This window comes from Bidens hawaiensis, unplaced genomic scaffold, assembly GCF_021521415.1.
Source record: "Bidens hawaiensis isolate Kalapana, Puna unplaced genomic scaffold, B.hawaiensis_p1.1 tig00001206_1, whole genome shotgun sequence".
In the NCBI taxonomy this organism is placed as follows: Eukaryota; Viridiplantae; Streptophyta; class Magnoliopsida; order Asterales; family Asteraceae; genus Bidens; species Bidens hawaiensis.
The window spans coordinates 2,102,798-2,108,412 of NW_027491069.1; the positions used below are offsets into that span (position 1 = coordinate 2,102,798).

General features: G+C 37.4%; 1 pseudogene across 1 annotated transcript; it reads right to left on the reverse strand.

Annotated features, from left to right (window-relative positions):
* Positions 1-529: 529 nt before the first annotated feature.
* Positions 530-5,030, reverse strand: LOC143564752 (uncharacterized; annotated as a pseudogene). The gene is made up of 4 exons (XR_013140930.1): positions 3,995-5,030; positions 2,230-3,389; positions 971-1,591; positions 530-859 (listed from the first exon to the last, which is right to left on the reverse strand). The product of XR_013140930.1 is annotated as an uncharacterized LOC143564752 (transcript).
* Positions 5,031-5,615: the final 585 nt, after the last annotated feature.

Sequence of the window (5,615 nt, forward strand, 5' to 3'; positions counted from 1 at the left end):
CGACCCTACCCGAAACCCGGTCTGATCAAATACCCGACTATACTCGGAGCCGGTTCCTTCCCGGCCCGGTTTTGACTTTTGTTGACCATACCCGAAACAAGTTCCTGAAAATACCCGATTTGTGCACCTCTAATTCTACTATTAGTTACTAATCCATTATGTTTGGGCTCGTTTATGTTATTGCTTATTAGGTCAAAAGACAATACATATTTGAATGTTTATTGGTCTAAACTTTATGTTAATATGGGCCGGATGCTACATGTGATTGGGTTTAGGTTTAGTTGCGTGAATATTAGTTGTATACAAATGGGAACGGAAGTATGAAACGATATCTGTTGTATACATAGGGGAATTAAACGGTGCCGTTTCAAGTAATGCTTTCAAAAGATACTGGTTATATTTATAATCTTCCTAAATATTGACCCATGAATGTTCTTGTGGTTGATATCAAATTTTTTTTTTCGACAACTGCACGCACAATATGAGTATATGACAATAGAGCACTATGAAAATAAAAGTACTATGGTCCTTAAGTAGCTCGATAAAAGCTTGAGTTATTTCCGCGGCTGATCCTTTTATCAGCAGAAACCAAGAGCAATATCCCTCATTGATAGCCTAGAGTGAGGGCTCTGATGCACGCAAGAGAATGCTATCTCAAGAACTTTTTGTACTTGATCAGCAACTTGTTCATCAGGTGGAGCAAGGCGCTGATCCGGAATGTCAGTCCAAGATACGCCTTCCATGTTTTGTGACGAAGTGAGGAAATCTCCTGGATGCTTTCCCATTATTATTTCTAGCGTTAGTACCCCAAAGCTGTATACATCACACTTTTCATTCACTTCCTTCGTGTATGCAAGTTCTGCACACACACACACCAAAAAAAAAGTCAAGTCAAGAACTAACAAATACAATTTGATTCAATATTGATTTTGAACCGTGTCACTCGATACGTATTTTAGGGTATATGTACCTGGGGCCACATAACCAAATGTTCCGGCAAATGAAGTCCAGTTCGAGGAGTCTGGCTTTAATAATCTAGCTGTGCCAAAGTCAGATATATGAGCAACCCAATCCGAATCAAATAAAACATTGTTGCTCGATAAGTCTCTGTGGATGTTTGGTTGTGAACAATCATGGTGCATATAGGATAAGGCCTTTGCAATACCTTTAACAGCCATCATCCTCTTTTCCCAATCAAATTCAACAGCTAGTTCCATGTTGGTCAGTACATTCCTTAAGCTCCCTCCTGACAAGAACTCATGGACCAAAAATGAGTGTCTTGAATGTGAACAAAATCCATAAAGCTTGACAATGTTTTGATGACGTATTTCTGTAAGTGCTCGAATCTCATTTTCAAAACTCTTGAGATTTTGTATCTCGCCATCTTCTGAGGCATGAATTTTTTTCACCACCAAAACTTCTGTTGACAGTTCTGCCTTATAAACGGTACCATGTCCACCAACTCCAACAATATGGTTCGAGTCAAAGTCCTCTAAGGCTTCAATGATACTCTCATACACCATTTTCCCATCATAACTCCAAATGGTAAACAGGTTTGTTTCTGTCACTTGTGTCCTATTAGTATCATTTGCCGGCCAGCTGGAGGGTGGCGCCGGTTGGACCGCCGGCTGGGGCACGTAATTTTTAGGGCCAAAATTTTTTTATCTATATTTTTTATATATACATTTAAAAATATAAAACTTATAAAATATGAATTGCTTTTTATCATCTTATAATTATTGGGCCCGAAATTATTTTTTATCCACAATCCATTTAATTAAGTTTAAATTATTGGGCCCAAACTAAAACTAAAAACTAAAAAAAAAAATAAATAAAAACCCGATGCAAAATAAAAGAAATAGCGATCGATGAAATTTCTCTTTGGTTCTTTCCTTCTTTGCGAATGCTGAACAACGACCAACCTAGCCGACCACCACTGTGGTTCATTGTTAATCACCAGGCTCCTCCACGGTTGACCAAGCTAGCCACCAATGACCAAGCTATTTTTTTTCCAATGTTAGGACTTAGGAGAGTTTCATGAATCATTGGTTAATCGTTAATTATTATGGTATCTAATTTTAATAATATATTTTTCTATGTTTATTGTTATAACATTAAGCCTCGTTTAAAAAAATTATATTATATATTTCGTTACACGTTAAGGCTATGGGCCTTTTTTTTCCGGCTCGACTGAGGTATTTAAATCCTCGGAGACGGCCGTGTCATTTGGGTTTCTTTTATGGAGATAAAAGAAAATGAAGCCAATAAAAAACAACAGCAACATGCATCCCAAAGTAGGAAAAATGATTAGAATCACCTTTGAAACCTTCTTTTTATTACCTTGATTTCTTGCTTGGGTGGGATAGTCTAAACCAGTATTATTACCACATAACCGCTTGTTGCGTCCAAGTGCCTCCGTTGGAGCCTCTTCAAAAGCTCACATCTTCGGAAGTGGTCCCTCCAGCTGATTAAAAGACACATCGACTGTGGTTAAGCTTAACATTTCAGTGAAACTTGAAGGAATGGAGCCTGTGAGGTTATTATGAGAGGTTTAATGTTTGCAAAATCTGTAGACCCCCAAGCGGTGAAGGTATGCTTCCAATCAAATTATTTTCACTAAGGTCAAGAGATTCTAGCTTTTCCAAGTTGGAAACATGTACTGGAATAACTCCCTCAAATTTGTTGCTGCTTAAGTTCAAGCTCCTCAACTTTAATAATTTTCCTATATTCTCATTTATTGGGCCGATAAGAGAATTGTTTGCTAAGTTAAGAGCTTCTAAGTTGTGCAAATTTCCCAATTCTGAAGGAATTGTACTGGATAGTTGGTTGCCATCTAGGTACAACTTTGTCAATGAGCTTAATCTCTCAAAGCTCTTTGGGATTTCACCAACTAAGTGATTTGATGAGAGATAAAGCTCGACTAATTGTGTTGCTCCTCCTAGCTCTGAAGATATTTTTCCAGACAAATTGTTGTTAGATATATGTAAGCTAGTTAAATTAGGGCAATGCCCCCACTTACTAGACACTTCAACATAGAAATTATTGTTGCTCAAATCCATATAAACCAACTCCGGATATATCCCAAAATCTTCCGAGATGTTTCCAGTCAGCTGGTTTCCGTCAAGCCGAACTCTTTTTAAGCTGCTACAATTTTTAAAGCTCTTTGGTACAGGACCCGAGAAGAAGTTGTTGGCGACACCAAACTGTTTAAGAAGTCCGGAAAGACAGAAGATGTTTGGTAAATGACCAGAGAACATGTTCAAAGCCACAGAGAACACTTCCATCTTAGTTAGATTAATTAATATTTTGAGGAATAGGACCTATAAGATTATTCATGAACAAGTTCAATTGAACAAGGGCTGTTCTCTTACCCAATTCAGGTGGTATATGTTGGTAATCCTGTATTAACCTGTAACAGTAAACCAGAATTAATAAACGTGAAAGATTGAACCGGGCTTGTGTTTGACACAATTCCCTTAAACAGATTCGCGGTCTGTTCCCAGGGTACACCGGTTCGAAAACAGCCGTGGTGTGCTGCAGAGAGAAGAGAAGATAGAGCTGTGTGTTTTCGGTGCGTCTAAAACTACTGCATATGGCCTGGTTTTATAATGATAAAACCCATAACTGTATTCAACTCAATAATGACCATTAAAATGCAATAATGGTCATTAGTGCAGAATATGAAACCGAAAAAAACTGAAAATAATAATAATAAAAAATCACAATAATGGTCATTGGTTTTCAAAGCTGCATTCATGCGTGCACACACGAGTTAGATATATTTTTAGTCAGGAAACCCAAATTTGCACCACCCTCCTCTATGAGCGGGTAGGAGTTGTAGTGAAACACATCACAAATTTTCAAATGTAAAGTCAGAATGGCATCTTATAAACCATTCTCAATTTTGTTCTTAACCGATGTGGGACAAAGTTTCACCACTATTATTTTGAGACATTCATTCACACACACTTTGCTTAATCTTCCAACAGTATATAGCCATTGAAATTGTTATCAGCTAAGTTTAAGTCTCTAAGCTGAGTGTAATTTGTAAAATAATCGGGAATGGACCCCGAGATGCGGTTATCACTAAAGTAGATCCTTTCCAGCCTACTGAAATTTCGGAAGGTAATTGGAATGGTACCGGTGATAAGGTTCTTGCCGATCTCAAGATCTAGTAGATCCTTAGCCCCAACAAGTTCTGGTGGGATGGATCCAGAAAGGTTATTACCATACAGATAAAGGTAAGACAGACTAGTTAAATTTCCTATTGATGAAGGAATGACTCCAATTAGATTATTAGAAGAGAGGTCAAGTGTTCCGATCTTGAACGAACCCACTGTCCCTATTTCTGGAGGGATGGGTCCGGTGAGATCATTGTCTTGTAAAAGAAGCAATTTTAAGTTTTTGAGGGCACCGATACTATTTGGGATAATACCAGTAAGGTGGTTATCATGCAAATAAAGATCAGTTAAGTTTGTGATGTTACCTATGCCATCTGGGATATGGCCAGTAAGAAGGTTTACGTTTAAATAAAGCCCACGCAAAGATGTTAGCATTCCTATCTCTGATGGAATCACCCCTGTGAAGTTATTATTGGAAAGGTCAAGATATTTGAGTTTAGACATGTTCCCAATGTTAGAAGGAATGTGGCCATAGAGAGAATTAAAAGAAAGAACAAAAGATTCAAGATTCCGTAATGGCCACACATCAAGATCGTCAAGTGTACCCGATAGGTTTGAGAATTGAATTTTAATGCTTATTACAACACTTGGAGTACTGTTACTGCAACCAATTCTGATCCAATTATCATGGCACGGGTTGCTTCCAACCCATGATGAAAGAAATAATTGGCTTTGTTTATCAAGACTGGCTTTCCATTTCAAAAGAGCAGATGCTTCATTTGTCGGTCGAGTGGTTGCAAGTGAAGGGACGCACAAATAAGAGAATGATAATATTAATGCAAACAAGAGGGGGGCCAAAGATCCTCCGGTTAGAAATAAAATTGGGTAATTAACTTGCATGCCTTTCATAATATGCAAAAGTTATGAACGAGTGCAAAATATATAAATGCTATTTATAGATAACAAGATTGCACACTGATCGGTAAGGTATAACTTTTCATGTTTTTCTTTTACTTTTTCTAGAGTAGCTAGTTGGTCTTTTGTATTTATTTTTAAAACATATTAAAGTATAAGATTACTATACGTCATGCATAGATTATGGTCACCCAGAGACCGTGCCAGCATGAAGAAATTCAACCGTTTGATTTTCTCATTCAACAATTAGGAGAATAAATACATACACTTGCCTATAGCGGAGAGTTGACCACAACAATATAGGAGGAATAGTAACTACATTATTCTATCAAAAAATAACATAATTGAAAGTACAAGATACTTTATTTGTTTGGGAGGGAAATTGGTTTTATCACTAATATCTCTCTGCGAGATGGACGACCGTGAGAGAACCAATTTTTAACAAAAGATTATGAAAACGTGGTTATGGTAGTGGTTTGGCGTTAAGGTGTCTGAAAGTTGATCATCACCTGAAATTTGTGTAACTTAATTGTGTGGTGGTTGCTTGAACTTGTGAAGTAGTCATCTTGAATAAACTTG